Below are 20,048 nucleotides of genomic sequence, written 5' to 3'. Positions count from 1 at the left end.
GAGTAGGGAGGAATCCCTGGAAATGTGTAAACTAAGAAGGCTTCATGGAGACATTTTAGAGATTTTTCTATTAAAAAAAAAAAATTACTAATGACCAAATACTGGGCTTTATTTATACCAATTATACATTTTCAAAAGTGTATGACAATTAAGAATTATGCCACAACACATAAAGTATATAAAATATTATATGCCTTTAATTTATATAAACCAAATTATATTTAGCTCCCAGTCACCACTGGCCAAGTTTGGTGAAAATCTCAACATCAATAATTTTTTGTTTCACTACCACGTTCTACTCCCCTGCCTCTCTCAGCTCTCTCTCTCCTCTCTGTCTCTCTGTCTCTCTGTCTCTGTCTGATTGGTGAAAACACTCACTATCCTCGTCACATGGTTCATTCGGAAGTGTCCTATGCCACTGCTGGCTCGATTCCATGTTGTGAGAATTGTCTCTATGGACTTTCTCCTAGCCTGTTAATGTTGGGGCTTATTACCCGAAATGGCTGCAATGAACTTTTTTCTGGGGTAAGGGAGACTTGAACACAAAAGGACAAAGGACTGCCTGACCTTTCTGTCCAGAAAATGTGTAAAATTACTTTTTTATTTTGATGTTAGTAAATTTATTTCAGCAAAAAAGCCTCAAGACAAGGTAATAAAATTATTAATATATTGCCCTGCCACAAGTGATAACTGCACGTTTTCTTTTATTTAAAGGTTACCAACTTCCAGAAAAGAACTTACTTTTTTCAAAGTGAGATTTAAGCGCATGAATCTTGAATCCCTATTAGCTGCACAAATATGAGAGAAAATACATAAATGGCCTTGGTATGAGCAAATAAAAAGGAATTTCTGTTTAGTTATACATCCAATATATCCAAAATCAATCATTTTATTCTAACTGTGCTATCATTTTTAAACTGTTTGGTATTCACTATAATGTATCCAATCATAATAAATTCATTTGACATTTAAAGATTACAGCATGAACATTGTCATTCAATTTCTATGTATTCTAGGATCAATTGCTAACTTTATTAGTCCGTTTCTGTTGCTTATAACAAAATACATGGAACTGGGTAATTTTTAAGAAAACAAAATTTATTGCTTACAGCTTTGGAGGCTGGGAAGTCCACAGTGCAGGGAACATATCTGGTGATGGTCTTGTTGGTGACAGTGACCCAGTGACCTCACATTGCAGAAAATGGCGGAGCAGAAAGAGCCAAGACTAACGTCCTCATTCATTCTCTTTTTAAAGCCCTCAGAACCAGGCCCCTAACCACCATTATTATTATTATTATTATTATTATTATTATTATTATTATTATTATTATTATTATTATTTTTGTCCTTTTTGTGACCAGTAAGGGGATCGCAACCCTTGGGTTGGTGCCGTCTGCACCGCGCTCAGCCAGTGAGTGCACTGGCCATCCCTATACAGGATCCGAACCCGCGGCGGGCACACCGCTGTGCTCCCAAGCGCTGCACTCTCCCGAGTGCGCCACAGGGCCGTCCCTAACCACCATTATTAATCCATTCACTGTGGCATGGTCCTACAACCTAATCACCTCTTTAAAGCCCCACCTTCAATTACCATAATAAGATTTTCCACCCTCAACAGTCACAGTAGGGATTAAGCCTCAATGCGGTTGGAGGGGGGGAATCCAATCTTTAGCATTATCCAATGCTGCAAGTTTTTTTTTCCTAATTTGAAAACTCCGGCCATTCCTATGTAGGATCCGAACCTGTGGTGGGAGCGTCGCTGCGCTCCCAGCGCCGCACTCTCCCGAGTGCGCCACGGGCATGGCCCTTGTTATGCTTTTTGATGGAGGCACTTTTAATCTGCAGTATCTCAGGGTCAGAGATTTCCGTCATTGTTAACATGTTTCTTCAATCTGTCTTCAATCTATACCACAACTGAGCGTTCGCAACCATATTTTATATTTCAGTGGTCAATCTGCCTTTTCTATTTGTTTTGTAAATAACACATTTAGGTGTAATTCTTGCTGATCATATTAACAAATAGTGTCATTATTGGTATAAAAATAATAAGATTGTATTTTAATATGACTTCTCAGTTGAAAGTTAAAATACTCCCATCAGGGATATGAGGTAAGTCAAAAAGTTTGCAGAAAAACAGAATTGAAGATAATATGGATCTTTTCATGAACTCTTTGAAGTACCCTCATATAACAAAGTTAAGACATTTCGCTCAAAACACTGAGTTACTGAGATTATTTTAAAAACCTTTTATTCCTAGGTTCCAGTCTTTTTTTTTTTTGGCTGCTGGCCAATACAGGGATGAAACCCTAGACCTTAGTGTTACCAGCACTACACTCTAACCAGCTGAGCTAACCAGCCAACCCCCTCTTAAGTTCTACTGTTTACATCCACCGTCATTCCTCATTCTCACTGAGTACTATTTACAAATGACTAGACTCTGTGCACATTTTAACTACATCTACCAAAACAATCTTCACAGACTCACGAACTTGGGGAACATTATTGCTCAAAAATTCTTTGGAGGTTTTTAAAACTTCGTTGCATATTAGAATCACCTGGGGGAGCTTTAAAAAATACCATTGCCTGTGTCACGCCCCAGAGATTCTAATTTAATTGGTATGGAGTGAGGCCTAAGCATCAGAATTTTTTAAAAACTCCCTGTGTGATTCTACTACACAGTCAAAATTGAGAACCAATGTTCTAAACTATTTGTTTTACAGATGAAACAATTAACCCTATCACTGACACATACAAATTAGTTCTATAATGCTAAAATTCATGTCTTCAGAATTCCAGTTCTCCTTTCAATACCCCAGAGGTGTTCAGTATGTTTCCTCAGGCCTGGGGTTCCTTGGAGTTACTGCAGGGGCTGTGGAGAGGATGGGATGAAAAAATGGACAGAGATCTGGCCCCTTACTCCTCAACAATTGCAGCTCTAATTTACTGTTTTCATATGCTGGACTGCTTTGCAAGATTTCTGCTAAGGAAAAAAGAAAAAAACAGAGGAAAAAGGGCATCTGGCTAATGTCATTTTAAACTATTGTAAATAGACCATTTGTATAGTCATAGAGGCCCTTCTCAAAAAAAGTAAATAAATAAAAAAGAAGAAGAAGAAAAGAAAAGAAAAAGGAAGAAGGGAAAAGAAGAAGAAAACAAAAAAGTTACGGCTTTTTAAGGATAACCCTGGACCAATAGATTAAATTATATGTAAATCTGAGGATTTGATCAGTTTAAATCTAAGAAAATAAAAAGTTCTTAAAGCCAGAAAGTAATTGCTTTTAACACCCCAATATGAATTTTGTAGTTCTTAAGAAAGGCTTTGTCCTTCCATGGTGTGAGGTAGATTGAGAACACCCCTGAGGAACCTAGTTTTAAGAAGATACAAGGGCTTTTCAGGAAACGAACAAAAAAAGAAAAATCGGAGTGTCAGGAGAGGAAGCCAGAAGACATTGCAGGAACAAGAACAGGAGAGCTGGGCAGAGAATGCTAAGACAGAGCTTTGGTCCTAGACCACATTTACTTTATACGTTAAATAACAAAGGCTGGGATAATAATATGGCCTGGGGAGAAGAGAAAGTATAGAACAGCTGCTTCGTTATCATAATCTCGGTCTGAAAAACCTTCTGCAGAACATCTAATACAAATCCAATGTTATAATTATCACTCAAAGTTTAAAATGCTAAGCCTTTTCTTATTAAACTTAGAAGTATAATGTAGAGGTCCTTTCTTCCTCCTGTTTACCAGAGATGTATGTCTTAGCTAATCTCTAAAAACAATCTGCCATTTATTGTTGGGCCAGTTTTTGCAGCAATGAAAAACAAGCTACAGTGCTGAATGCAGCTATTCATCAGCTATGATATCAGCTAAGACTCAATTGACATCTACCAAAATCTTGCAAGTTGCTACTTAACATTTTTGCATCTATATATAGTCTTAGTTATTCACGTTTCTGCCTTAGAATTTTCAGCAGTCATCCATTCTTTTATTTTTATTTCGAAATGTTTATACCATTTCTCATTACTGCATAGAATCTAAAATAGAATCCTCTTGATATATTTGTATTATTAATAACTGGTGATAATATATAATTTATAATAAGAATAGCTATCATATATTGATCATAACTATATACAGAAAAACATGAGTGTTACCCATTTAGTATTATTTTTAATCCTCACAAAAGTACTATGAAGGTAATGTTATCTTTTTTCTACTCATGGGGAAACTTGGGCTCAAAAAGGTTATTTTGTCCAAGGTCACATAGTTTTTATATATTTTTAAGATTTCCAAAGCCCATGTTCTTTCTTCTACTACACCATGCCATTTTGCTTTCTCTGTAAGACCCCTAAATCAAGTGGAAATGCCCCCCATGCTTCCAAAATGTGTAATCAAGCAGTGTTAAACATATTTGAAGCTACTTTTCTTTCATAAATGGGACTCAATTTTTCTTTGTACCCAGAGACACTCAGGAGACTATTGCTTTATCATGAACTAAAGATTAAAATTTTTTTTATTTTTAAAAGGTAACTATAAAAATAATTTTATGACATGAAGATTTATTTCTGAATAGAACTTTAAAATTTTTTTACCAAATTCTATGAGCTTTAAGCATTGTAGATAATGAATCCAGAAGCCTATCTCCATCTAACTATACAATAATCTTATGCATATCTACTTCATAGCAGGCAATTAAACATACTTATTTTTTAAATCTTTTATTTCTTTTCTTCTGCAGAATATCTAGTAAAAATCCAACATTGTAATTATCAATGAAAGTATAAAATGCTAATTCTTTTCTTATTAAACTTTAAAATTTTAGTGTAGACGTCCTTTCTTTCTCCTGTTTACCAAGGATGTATGTCTTAGCTAATCTCTAAAATAAATCTGCCACTGTATAAATCTAACCCATATAACACTGAATTAAGATCCTGCTGGATTATTTTGTATTTCAAACCATGTTTGTGGGGATTTGTTGATAGTTAATATTGACTTGCAATATAATAAGTATTCAGCTTCCAAGACTGACTTCGCTTCTGTAGTGGATTGAATTATGTCCCCCCAGAACTCATTGGAGCTTGAACTGTGTTCACAAAGTTTTATGTATTAGAAACAGCCCCTACTGTGACTGTTAAGAGGGTGGGAAACCCTATAATGGTAGTTGAAAGGTGGAGTCTTGAAGAAGTGATTGGATTGTAGGACCTTGCCTTAGTGAAGGGGTTAAAAATGGTGGTCGAGGGCACGGTTCTGGGGGAGAGTCTGTCTCTGCTCTCTCTGCTTCCACCATCTTGCATTGTGAGACCCATCTGGTGGTGGGTCGCTGCCGCCACCACTGGATGGACTTGGGACTTCGCAGCCTCAGAAACAGTAAGTAATAAAATTTATTTTCTTTATAAATCATCCAGTTTCAGGTATTTTGTTATAAGCACCAGAAATGGACTAATACAACTGCCGATTCTCTCTTTTCTACCAAGTCATAGTCTAGCCATCTCTGCTTCCTGAGATAGAAATAGCTAACAGTTATTGAGCACTTCACATATCCTAGGCATTTCAATCATTGTAAGTAGAATATCTTGATGTATCCTCATAACAAATCTATAAAGGGCATACAAATATTACCCCCATTTTACATATAAAGAAAAACTGAATTTAAGTGATATATCCCAAGCCAAATAGTTAAGAAGAGTAGAGCATTGATTCATACCCAGGTAGTCTAACTCTAGAGCCCTTTGATAATTTAACAATTCTTCAACATACAGTTTTCACTCCCTTTAGCCCCTTCTCTTATTCTACCTTAAATTATTGTTATAACTCATTGCCTGTACAATACCAGCAATTGAGCACAGAGTCTCTGTCTCTCTTGCTCTTTTCATCACTCTACTATCTCATGAGATAGGACTTTGCCCAAAACATGTACCCAATAAATTGCACTAATTTTTAAAATTTAATTGAATTAATTAGATTAATTACTTATTCATTCCATAAATATTTATGAAGCATATTGTAGTGAATTCTTATAATTTTAGGTTGCCTTGGTATCCATTCTGATGAATAGGGGTTTAACTTTCTCATACCAGAAGCAAAGTTTAGTCACCGTTAACACAATTTCCATTTCTCTACCTCCTTCTAGTTCTTCAATGTGATTGATCCAGATATCTGCTTTATATAACCACCTCTCAGTGACCACTTTCCTATAGGTCACACAGAAACAACCTACTTGACTTGTCCCTCTGACTCTCACATCTGCATGGTCTGCACAGATATGCCACAGTGACCACTTTCAGTCACAGAATGACCCCAAGGCACATCTGCCTGCTTGCTCTAAACCCACCAGTTAGAACTTTACATGGGTAACCTGCTTGGTAATACACTGGATCACAATAAAGGCCTCATCCCATACGTCCTAACCTGCTGGTTGAGCACATTGCCCCTACAACCTTCCTACCAACCCTCATCAGTATCCCTCTTCACTCATGGATCTGTGCATAGTAAGTTGCTTCTGTTATTTCATGTGTTTTTGTTGTGTTGCCTCCTCTGTGTCTTATCCTGCCGACACCCCTGGACCTAACTTTCCTCCTAGTCAAGGCTCTCCTAGACAGTAGCTATGTTGGCAGAAATAATGCACAAGTCTCAAATAAGAGCCCCAAGGGGGTCTGCCAGCATAAACAAGTTTTCTGTGAGATGGACACGTGGTCATAGGTTAGACAGTTAGGCATTAGGATAAAGAAGTAACCCATAAGAAGTACATTGTAAATATCCACAACCACATCCCCTGGAACCCATCAGGGCAGGACTAGAGTTTATAGTCATTCTCCATACAGAGACCTCAAGACCAAATTGGAGAGAAATATAACACATATCTATGTACCAGTCACTGTGATACATAATAGAGATACAATGGTAAGCAATATAGGAAAGTCCTTTCCTTTCCCTCCCAAAATAAATATTATCATTTGGTGACATTATGTATGTATGTAACTGTGTGTGTGTGTGTGTGTGTGTGTGTGTGTGTGTGTGTGTGTGTGTGTGTGTGTGTGATTCTATGTAGTCAGTGATTCAGTTGGGATACTTTAAGCTGTCAGTGAAACCAAACTAGATTAAATTAAAATGTAACTTAATGAATTACATTCCTGAGAAGCCTAAGAGGTGACTAACTTCAGACACAACTAGACTAAGGGCATCAAAAATGTCATCAAGAAATCGTCTATCTTTCTTGGTTCTGCTTTCATAATTCTGTTTTTTCCTCAGGTAGAGCTCTCTCCATGTGATGGCAGCAAGAGCATCCAGCAGCTCCAACTTACATGGTCCCTATAGCAACTCAGGGTGGAGTGGGACTTGGAAGGGAGAGTAGATTTTCCTGAAAGTTATGACAAACATGGTGGAGCTCTAATTGCCCATGCTTGGATCATACATCCCTCTCTAAACCAATGAAAATGGCTAAACTAACTGGTCATGACTTGGTAATGTGTCATCCCTCATTCAGCGGGGTGGAGGGGGTGGGGATATTACCATCAAGAAAACAAAAGTGTTAGCTTCTCCATAAACTCACTGAACAGGAAATATACTCCATCCATATCCTTCAGAGAGATTACTCCTCATACAATAAAAACTACCACCAAGAAGGTTTCAAATAAAAAGATACTGTTTCTCCTATATCAAAATTAAAAGTTTGAATCATTTCATTGCATTGTTAACTTTACAAAGCTCATCAATTATATTCAGCCCATTAGCTTAAAAAAGACACAATTCTACCAGAAAAAGCAGATTAATAGTTAGCCTCTAAACTGATATATGCATTGAAATGGCTGCCTTTGAGAGATATTTTTTATTTAAAATCTAAATTTGAGCAAAATGTTTTATTGCTTCTCCTAGATTATTTGAATTATAATCTCTTCAACCCATATCATAGCCATAGAAACTTTTGCTGAACTCAGTTTAAACAATCTTCATTTGCACAGCATTGGCTGACCCCAAAAATGCTTGATAAAGACTGTCACAAAATAAAAAAGAAAAGGTAAATTCAAAGTCATACTGATTCACATATTAAAATTCTAAAAAGCAAAATTGAGCAAATTACAACTATAATGTTTAAAACACACTGGGAAACTGAAATTAATGTCAAGTTTAGGGAATGTGGAGCAAACAGAAGTAAATGAAATACTTATTTACTTCTTTCACTTTGAGGAACTAAATATGTAAGTAGTGAAAAACAACCACCCTGTTGATTATATAAATATATGGGGAGCAATCAAAGTTTAAAAAGAGAGAGAGAGAAGGAGCAAGAAATCAAGGTAACTAAAGGGAATAACTTGGAAGATAAGAAATAAAAATAAAGAAAGCAGCTGACAAATTGAAAAAGGTGACTAGAGAATCCTTAGGGGATGATGAAGGAAAGTGGGCTTTCACAAAATGTAGGGACAGGTTTCAGCTACAATCAAAGAGCTCCAGAGATATTAACATTAAGCCTAATAGTTAAAATCAGAACTAAATGCAGCTGGATGTCAAAATCCAGTAGCCAACATCAATTTATAAGAAAACAAATTCATTAAGCATTAGTAAAAAACTTTTAAATACCAAGTTATATATGAACTCAGCTAAGTATAGATGTAATAAACAGGGCAGTTTAAGACACCAAAATAAACAGAAGGTTGTCATTTCACTCTGTTGATTATTTCCTTTGCTTTGCAGAAGCTTTTTAGTTTGATATAGTCCATTTGTTTATTTTTTCTTCCATTGCTTGTGCTTTGGGGCTCTTGTTCATGAAGTCTGTGCCCAATCTAGTTCCTGAAGTACCTCCCCTATATTTTCCATTAGTATTTTTACAGTTTCAGCTCTAATACTTAAATATTTAATCTGTCTTGATTTGATTTTGGTATATGGTGAGAGGCACAGGTCTAGTTTCATTCTTCTGCATATGGATATCCAATTTTCCCAGCACCGCTTATTGAAGAAGCAGTTTCTTCCCCAATGTATGCTTTTATTGCCTTTGTCAAATATCAATTGGCTGTAAGTATGTGGGTTAATTTCTGGGTTCTCTATTCTGTTCCACTGGTCTGAGTGTCATTTTTATGCCAGTACCATGTTGTTTTGGTTACTATAGCTTTGTAGTATAATTTGAAGTCAGGTAATGTTCTGCCTCAAGCTTTATTATTTTTTTGTTCAGTGCTGCTTTTGCTATTTGGGGTCTTTTGTTGCTCCATATAAGTGTTAAAATAGTTTTTTCTATCTCTGTAATGAATGTCATTGATATTTTGATGGGGATTGCATTGAGTCTATAGATCACTTTGGGTAGTATGGACATTTTCACAATGTTAATTCTTCCAATCCAAGAGTATGGAATGTCTTTCCATCTTTTTGTGTCTTCTTTCATTTCTTTCAGTAGTGGTTTGTAGTTCTCATTGTAGAGATCTTACACCTCCTTGGTTAAATTGATTCCTAGGTACCTTAATGTTTTTAGTGACTATAACAAATGGGATAACTTTCTTGATTTCTCTTTCTGTTAGCTCATTGCAGAATAAAAATGCAACTGACTGGGGGCATTGATTTTGTATCCTGCAACATTACAGAAATTATTAACCAGCTCTAAGAGTTTTTGATAGAGTATTTAGATTTTTCTATATATAAGATCATGTCATCTGCAAATAGGGACAGTTTGACAATCAACAGAGTGAAATGACAACCTACAGAGTAGGAGAAAATATTTGCAAACTATAAATCCAACAAGGGATTAATATCCAGAATATACAAGTAACTCAAGCAATTTACACAGTGAAAAAAAACCCAAATAACCCAAACACAAAATGGGCAAAGGAGCTGAATAGACATATTTTGAAGGAAGACGTACAAAATAGCCAACAGGCACTTAATGCTCAGTATCACTCGTCATCAGGGAAAAGCAAATTAAAACCACAGAGATATCACCTCACCCCAGTTTGACTGATTATGATAAAAATGACAGAGAATAACAAATGTTGGTTAGAGTGTGGAGAGAAGGGAATGCTCCTACACTGTTGGTGGGACTATAAATTAGTACAACTACTATGGAAAACAGTATGGAAGTTTCTCAAACTACAGATAGATCTACCACATGATCCAGCAATCCCACTTTTGGGTATATACCCAAAGGAAAGAAAATCATCTTGGCAAAGGGATATCTGCACTACCATGTTCATCACAGCTGTATTTACAGTAGCCAAGATATAGAACGAACCTAAATGCCCATCAATGGATGACTGGCTAAGGAAAATGTGGTAAATATACACCATGGAATACTAGTCTGCCATAAAAAAGAATGATATTCTACCATTCACAGCAACATGGATGAGCTAGGAGAAAATTATGTTGAATGAAATAGGCTAGGCACAGAGGGAAAAATATTTCAAGTCTCATAAGTGGGAAAGACGGAAGGAAAGAAAGACCATAGTGGTGGTTGGACTTGTAGAGGGAGAGAGCATATCTAGGGTTGTGGAATGTGGTGGGGAGTGGGGAAGGAAAGTTGGGATTAATTGGGTTGGGGACATGAGAAATAATCACAATTTGTGATAATGGGTATGCTGATAGTATTGATCTGGTCATCACATCTTGGGCAGAAGTCATGACGGTCAGCTTTGTGGCCCATGTGTATGCATAACCAATAAAACAAACAAAAAAGTGCAGCAATGCACCAAGGCAAATGACATTTTAGAAGACATTTTCTACTCAGAAGTCTCTCTCACTAGGTCTGGCAGAGGTGAGGCTGGATGCTCTCCAGCTGAGTCATTAGCCACAGCCACAAAAAAATAAAATAAAATAAAATATACAGAAAATAAATCAAAGAAACAAAATTGATAGAAGCTTGTTCTTTTTAAGGAAGTTGGGATTACCTTATCAGATGGAAGGGCCTGACTAAGATGATGAGCTTATGTATGATAAATTAATTTTCACTAAAATTCTAGTTAAAAATAAAATAAAATGCCAGATTAGGCTTTTATTAAGCAGATAACATTTTTTAAAGTATGGCAGAAAGAATACTTTATGTTCATCAAGGCATATTTTATTTCCCCCTGAGCACACATCCAGACTTCATTTTGCAGCATCTCTTACAGTTAAGTGGGGACATGTGAATGAATTCTGAACAATATAATGTAAGAAGTGATAAATGACACTACCAGGGTTGGCCCTAAAATTTCCTAGACCACCTTCCAAGTTCTTTCTTGCCTTTGTCCAAGGAGAGGGTAGAGCTGCTCTGTGAAAAGTACCTGGCATCCTGAATGAGTGCATGAAACAGAACCTTTCTGTGGACCCATAGCAAACTATAATATAAATACTAAATGTTTATTTTATTAAACCAAAGATATCAGCTCACCCTGGCTAATACACAAACATAGGTCCAGACCAAAGAAAATTAATTATAAAACCAGATAATTTTTTGAAAAGCATGCTAATGAGAGACAGGGAGAAGAGTCCTGCAGAACAGCTAAAGTTCAGGGATCAATGAAGTCCAGGGAATAATCGGTAAAAAGTTCACATTTGAAATGGCAAACGAACAATCTAACAGAAAGGGCATCTAACATAAACTTGAGTTGTATGTTATTCAGTGCTGCTTTGCATGCTAATTCCCCTCTTGGGTATCAAATCTTAGTAAAATGGGCTAAATACAAAGCCTTTTAAAAAATATCTTGGGAATAAAGAATCTAATCAGGGTGGTGTCCAACAGGCAAGGACTTTACTCTCCAACAGGTAAGGGAGTAAAGGAGTAGCATGTGCAGGAGGTGAAACAGAGTGGAGATTAAATATTTAGTAGCAGCAGTAACCTACAGCCTGGGGAAATGAGGAGAAATCTTACTTTTTACTTAGTTTATTGTATTTTAATTGTGCATTTAGGTGTCTTTAAAATATTCTAGGTGTGAGCTGCTCTTGATTTCTCTCCCTCAGTTCTTGGAATGAACTATAGAAATGATCCCTGAAAGTATACTCTTTGTCCCCCAATTCTTAAACAATGCTTGTCTTATAGTAGATCAACAAATGTTTTATGAACAAATAAAAGATTTACTTCAATTAACATAGTTTAAGGAGAAATCCAATTGATGAAACATTTGTCCTGATAATGACAACATTAAATTAACAAAAATGTCTCTGCTGAGAACCCCAAATGTAGACATTCTTTAAAACAAAGCATATCATGTCCACATAATACTATACTTATTACAATTCTTAATCATCTTAGCTTGTGTTGGTTCTTCCTATACAATTATTTCTGGAATATTCCTACATGGAATTTAAACTACTGATTATAATAGTTAAATTGTTAAGACAAAATTTGAATTCACTTTCCAAGTAAAGACAGAAGATTAAAAATAACCATTAACTTTCACTATTTTTCTAAACCCCATTAAAATTACAATAAAGGGATTTCTTAAGGCATAAGTCCAGAGAACTGGGGAGAATAGGAAAGGAGACAATAGCAACAAAGTTTTAAAAGCTATAAAGCAGATGATTGAGAAAGGACTGAGAAAACTGAGTGCTAAGAACGTTTTTAGGGAAAAAATCAAGAATCAATCTGATTCATTCCAGAAAATTTTCAAAGTCTCAAATATAGGAAGCATCAAGAACCTATAGAAATTGAAGTGAAAGGGTGATGGGCGAAATAAGGAAGGTTAGTTTAACATCTCTTTAAGACATAATCAGAACAGTCATACCCTGTTCATTAAGTTGACTGATTATCCCTACCCCTACATCATGGCAAACAATTGATCCATTATCTGAAGATGGCAAATCAAAGGCATCTCTGGACTAGGAGATTTAATTACATTTAGTGAGAAAGAATAAGAATTAAATGAAAAGTGCATACAGGATTCTAAGACCCTTCAGGACCCTTTCAACATTTACCTCCCCAAATCTTGGGAGCCAAGCTTCTACCCTCCAAGCTGAAGATTGGAAGAGTCTTCTCTGGGAAATCTGAGTACAAAAGGTAGATTTAAAAGTACCAGCAAGCCTTCCAGTTTCTGATCTAGCATGTAAGGAGCATAGAAGTCAACTCTTTTTCCTAACAGCAGCTAAAAAGCTGAACAAACTGAAAAATTGACAATTCTTAGATTTGTCAGAAAAGTGAGGTTACAGCTCAAACCATTGCCCCCCCCACACCAAATTGAAGAGAAGACAGCTGGATACAGAAAATCACAACTTACCAGAACAGAAACCCACCTTCCCAAGAACCAGTAACAGGGTAGGAAAAGCAGAACTATATTTCACAAATTGCTGTAGGTTTGGTGTAGACAAAAAGAGGAAAACTCCAGGGGATCAAGATATAGGGGCCTTAATACTTTCGTGTATTTTACCTCCAGGAGCTCTACCGAGTTCTTACAATGAAGAATCAGAGAAAAATTCCCTTGGGTTCCCAGCAAGTGGAAGAGGGAAAAAATCATTTTGCAATGTACCAAAGCAGTCTGTTCTTAAAACGGCCTGCCTTCAGAAAACTATTTTACCAGAACAGAACCTATTGCAGTTATATCACAGCCTAACCCACCTAGGGGAAGGGAAATACCTAACTCAAGCTACTCTGGCTTTCCAACTCCAGTCGCCTCCAGACATTCTGTACCAGCTAATGGGATGGGAAAAAGAAAAGATCAAACTGAAAAGCACTTGTAATGTTTACAGTACTTGTGGGTACAGGCACATTATAAGACTGACGTCTAATCACAGGACTGTAGAATATTTGCCCTAATCCTGTACTTTACCACCACATCAATACAGGCTTTCTTACTGCAGTTCCTTTCATCCCGTACATGATGTCCACCTTTTAATGAAAAATTACAAGGCACACTAAAAGGCAAAAAACACAATTTGAAGAAACAGAACAGCATAAGAACCAGACTCAAATATGGCAGAGATGTTGGAATTATGGCACCATGAGTTTAAAACAATTATAATGTACATGCTAAGAGATCTAATGGAAAAAATAGACAACATAGAAGAACAAATGGATAATGTAAGCAGAAAAATTGGAATTCTAAGAATCAAAAAGAAATGCCAGAGACTAAAAACACACAGAGTAACAGAAATAAAGAATTCCTTTGATAGTCTTATTACTACAGTACACATGACTGAAGAGTCTCTGAGCTTGGTGATATGTATATAGAAACTTTCAGAACTGAAAAGCAAAGAAAAAGAAAAGACTAAGAAAATGGAACAGAATATCCAAGAATTGTGGGACAATTACAAAAAGTATAACTTCAATGGGAATATCTGATAAAGAAGAAAGGGAGAAAGAAACAGAAGCAACATTTGAAGCACTAATGGGTGAGAATTGTTCTCAAGTTAATGTCAGATACCAAACCATAGATCCAGGAACCTCAGAGAAAACCAATCAGGATAAATATTAACAACCACCACCACCCCCACCAACAACAAAAAAAACATACTACATCCAGTCATATTATATTCAACCTTCAGGAAATCAAAGGTCAAGAAAAAAAAGTAAAAAGGAAAAGAAAAGAAAAAGCCAGAGGAGAAAAACAACTAATCTTTAGAGATACAAAGATAAGAATTACATCTGACTTCTTTGAAAATATGCAAGCAAGGAGAGAGTGGAGTCAAATACTTTATTTTTTTATTTTTATTTTTTTCAGGGTAAAATTTATTTATTTATTTATTTTTATTTTTATTTTATTTTGTCGATATACATTGTGGCTGATTATTGTTGCCCATCACCAAACCTCCCTCCCGCCTCCCTCGCCCCCTCCCCCCACCAATGTCCCCTCTGTTTGCTTGTCGTATCAACTTCAAGTAATTGTGGTTGTTATATCTTCTTCCCCCCCACCGCCGGTTTTTGTGTGTGTGTGTGTGTGTGTGTGTGTGAATTTATATATTAATTTTTAGCTCCCACGAATAAGTGAGAACATGTGGTATTTCTCTTTCTGTGCCTGACTTGTTTCACTTAATATAAATCTCTCAAGGTCCATCCATGTTGATGCAAATGGCAGTATTTCATTCATTTTTATAGCTGAGTAGTATTCCATTGTGTAGATGTACCACATTTTCCGTATCCACTCATCTGATGATGGACATTTGGGCTGGTTCCAACTCTTGGCTATTGTAAAGAGTGCTGCGATGAACATTGGGGAACAGGTATACCTTCGACTTGATGATTTCCATTCCTCCGGGTATATTCCCAGCAGTGGGATGGCTGGGTCGTATGGTAGATCTATCTGCAATTGTATGAGGAAACTCCATACCATTTTCCATAGAGGCTGCACCATTTTGCAGTCCCACCAACAATGTATGAGAGTTCCTTTTTCTCCGCAACCTCGCCAGCATTTATCGTTCAGAGTCTTTTGGATTTTAGCCATCCTAACTGGGGTTAGATGGTATCTCAGTGTGGTTTTGATTTGCATTTCCCGGATGCTGAGTGATGTTGAGCATTCTTTCATCTGTCTGTTGGCCATTTGTATATCTTCCTTGGAGAAATGCCTACTTAGCTCTTTTGCCCATTTTTTAATTGGGTTGCTTGTTTTTTTCTTGTAAAGTTGCTTGAGTTCCTTATATATTCTGGATATTAATCCTGTGTCAGATGTATATTTTGTAAATATTTACTCCCACTCTGTTGGTTGTCTTTTCACTCTGTTAATTGTTTCTTTTGCTGTGCAGAAGCTTTTTAGTTTGATATAATCCCATTTGTTTATTTTTCCTTTGATTGCCCGTGCTTTTGGGGTCGTATTCATGAAGTCTGTGCCCAGTCCTATTTCCTGAAGTGTTTCTCCTATGTTTTCTTTAAGAAGTTTTATTGTTTCAGGGTGTATATTTAAATCCTTAATCCATTTTGAGTTGATTTTAGTATACGGTGAGAGGTATGGATCTAGTTTCATTCTCCTGCATATGGATATCCAGTTATCCCAGCACCATTTGCTGAAGAGGCAGTCCCTTCCCCAGTGAATAGGCTTGGTGCCTTTGTCAAAGATCAGATGGCAGTAAGTGTGTGGGTTGATTTCTGGATTCTCTATTCTATTCCATTGGTCAGTGTGTCTGTTTTTATGCCAGTACCATACTGTTTTGGTTATTAAAAAAGGTCTGCTTTTTTCTTGCCCCATCCAGAACACTGAGGGGATTAGCATGACTGAATAGTCTGGGGCAGCTAGGAGCAGGGAAGAGGGACAGAGACTCAAAACAAACAAATCATGAATACCAAAAAAGGGCTGAGGTTTCTACTAACTGACTGTGGACTGTACCAAAAGACTCACTCACAAACCTCATAGAACACATCACCTGTGATTTTGCCCAGCTAGCTCAGAAGAGCCCTCAGTGCTAGGCACATCCCTCCTCCCCTCTCCCATAGCCAGCACATCATGTATGCCCTTGTAGACAGTGTGTGAGCCAATGCAGATCATGCATGAGAACACACATACAGATAGCTCAACTCTGCTGAATTGGGAGACGGTGTTTTTTCATTAAACACTTCAGGAGGTTTCCCTATGAAAAATAAACAGGAGGCTTTCAGCATCTTCCCTGGCTTTGTGAGATTGAGAAAAGGCATACGATCCTAAGATATCTTCACCAATAGGTAATAAGAAGAGCAATGTAGGTACACCCATGGAAAAGGTCCGAGAGACCCTCAAAATTCTTCTTTACTAAGCCACTCAATAAAAACTTAAGAAGGTAACTCCTTCAAATGTGAAGACAGTAATGCAAGACTTCATAGAACACACAAAAAAACAAGGAAACATGACACCACCAAAGGTACACAATAATTTTCCAATAACCAAACACAAAGAAATAAAGACCTATGAATTGCCTGACAAAAAAATTCAAAATAATTGTTTTAAATAAGCTTACTACATTACAAGGCAACACAGAAAGACAATGACAACTCAACAATATCAGGAAACAATACATGAACAAAATCAATATTTCGACAAAGAGATAGAAATTTTTTAAAGGAACTAGAAATTCTAGAGCTAGAGAAGAAAATGAATGGAATAAAAAGTGTAAGAGATTCAACAGCAGACTCAATCAAGCAGGAAAAAAAATCCATGAATTTGAAGACAAGTCATTTAAAATTATCCAACACAAAAGAGAAAAAGAACAAAGAAAGCCTTCAGAATTTACAGAATAACATCAAGTGAACCAATTATGAATTATAAGTGTCAATGAAAAAAAGAGAAATATAAAGAAGAAGCAGCTTATTAAAAAAAATGGCTGAATACATTCCAAATCACAGAAGGGATATAGACATCCAAGTTCATGAAGCTCAAAAATTTCCAATCATTATCAACTCCAAAAATATTACAAACATTTCAATTACATTATCAAAAGTCAAAGATGAAGAGAACTTTGAAAGCAGCAGGAGAAAAGCAACTCCTTACATACAAGGAAACTTTCATAAGGCTATCAGCAAATTTCTCAGAAAAAATATTGCAGGCCAGGATGATATATTCAAAGTACCAAAAGAAAAAAAAAATAAAACTGTTTCCCATACAAACAATGCTGATGGAGTTCACCACTACACTTGTCTTAAAAGAAATACTAAAGGAAGCTCTTCAAGGTGAAACCAGAGAATGCTAATTGACAACATGAACACATATGAAATATGAAAACCACTGATAAAAATAAGTATTTAGTCATATTTAGAATTGAAGTTGATACAACAAGCTTTTTGAGGTTGTTGGGAGGCAGGGGGGAGAGGCAAGAGGGAGGGAGGTTTCAGTAATGGGCCACAATAATCAACCACATTGTATGTTGGCAAAATAAAATAAAATAAAACAATTTTTAAAAATTTTTTAAAAAGAATATTCTAATACACTTATGGTGGTCATAAATCATTATAAACTCTAGTATAAAAGATAAAAGAGAAAACTGTTAAAAATAATTCTAGCTAAAGTAATTTCTTAATGCATACAAATAAAAAAAGATGCAAATTTTTATATCAATGACATAAAATGTTGGGGGCTGGAGAAGTAAAAGTGTAAAGCTTTTGTATATGATTAAAGTTAACTTACTATTATTTAAAATTGTTATAACTAAAAGATATGTTATGTAAACCTCACAATAACCACAAAGAAAAACCACTAATCGATATGCAAATTAAAAAAGAATAAAACTTACCTATAAAAACAATTCTCAAATCACAAGGAAGCAAGCAAGAGAGGAAGAAAGTAATGAAGTAGTTACAAAACAGTCAGAAAACAATTTAAATGACAATAGTAAATCCTAAACTATCTATAATCACTTTAAATACAAATGGATTAAATTCTTCAATCAAAAGACAGAGAATGGCTGAATGAATAAAAAAAAAACAAAAAAAAAAAACAAGATCCAACAATGAAAATGCTCTGCTGACAAGAGACTTAATTTAGCTTGAAGGACATAATAGGCTAAAAGTAAAGGAATGGAAACAAATATTCCATGCAAATGATAACCAAAGAGAGCAAAGATGGCTAAACTTATAAAAGACAAAATAGACTGTCAAAAACTATCACAAGAGACAAGACAGCCATTATATAGTGATAAAGGGGTCAATTCATCAAGAAGATATAACAACTGTAAGTATGTATGAACTTAACATTACAACCCCTAAATATATAAAGGAAATATTAATGGAATTGAAATGAGCAATAGACATGAATACAGTACAAATATTAGAGACCTCCAGTACCCAACTTTCAACAATTCATAGTATCCAAACAAAAAATCTGTAAGGAAATTGAGGACTTGGATAACACTATAAGATACATGCAATTAACAGACATATACAGAACTTTCATCTCACAGCAATAGAATACACATTTTTCTCAAACACACACAAAACATTCCCCAGGATAGATCATATGTCAGGTCACAAAAGAAGTCTTCACAAATTTAAGAGGATTGAAATCATATCAAAGATCTTTTTGTTCACAATGGTATATAACCATAAATTAATAAAGGAAAGAAAATTGAAAAAATCAAGAATACATGGAAAGTAAACAACACACTCCTGAATGAGCAATGAGTCAAAGAAAAAATTTAAAGAAAAAGTAAAAAATATCTTGAGACAAGCAAAAATGGAAACAAAGCACATGAAAACTTAGGGAATGTAACAAAATGAGTTATAAAAAGGAAGTATATAGTCATAAAAGCCTACACTGAGAAAAATAAAATATCTCACATAAATAACCTAACTTTACCACTTAACAAAACTAAAAAAAAAAAGAAAAACAAACCCCAAAGTTAATAAAAGAATGGAAAAAATGAGAATGAATAAAGAAATAGATACTAGAAAAACAATTTAAAAGATTAATGAAATTAAGAGTTTGTTTTTTAAAAAAATAAACAAAATTAACAAACCTTTGGCTAAACTAATAAAAAAGTGAGAAGATTCAAATAAATGAAGTCACAAAATAAAAAGTAGGCATTATAACTTATACCTCAGAAACACAAAGGATCATAAGAGATTTCTATGAACTATTATAAATCACCAGTTAACCTAGAATAAATACATAAACCCCTACAAATATACAATCTATCAAGATTGAATCATAAAGAAATAGAGAATGTGACAGACAAATAATAAGTAAAGAGAGATTACATCATTAATCAAAAACCTCTGAACAAAGAAAATCCCAGGACCTGATGACTCACTTCTAAATGTTTCCAAACATTTAAAGAATTAATACCAATCTTTCATAAAGTTTTACAAAAGGTGTAGAAGAGGGAATATATACAGACTCATTTTACAAGATGAGTATTACCCTGACACTTAAGTCAAACAAGGACATTAAAAGAAAATTATAGGCTAATCCCTGATGAACCTAGATGCAAAAATCTTCAACAAGATATTAGCAAACTGAGTTTAACAAAATATTAAAAGTATAATACACCATGATCAAATGAGATTTATCGATGGGATCTAAGAATGGTTCAACATACACAAATCAATAAATGTCATACACCACATTAACAGAATGAAGGGTAAAAATCATATGATCATCTCAAGAGATGTAGAAAAAGCATTTATAAAAATTCATAATCTTTTTATGGTAAAAAATAACTCTTAACAAGTTAGGTACACACATAATATATTTCAACATAATAAAGGTCAT

This window comes from Cynocephalus volans, chromosome 16, assembly GCF_027409185.1.
Source record: "Cynocephalus volans isolate mCynVol1 chromosome 16, mCynVol1.pri, whole genome shotgun sequence".
In the NCBI taxonomy this organism is placed as follows: Eukaryota; Metazoa; Chordata; class Mammalia; order Dermoptera; family Cynocephalidae; genus Cynocephalus; species Cynocephalus volans.
The sequence above is the reverse complement of the archived record's forward strand: the minus strand, read 5'-3'. Positions refer to the sequence as shown.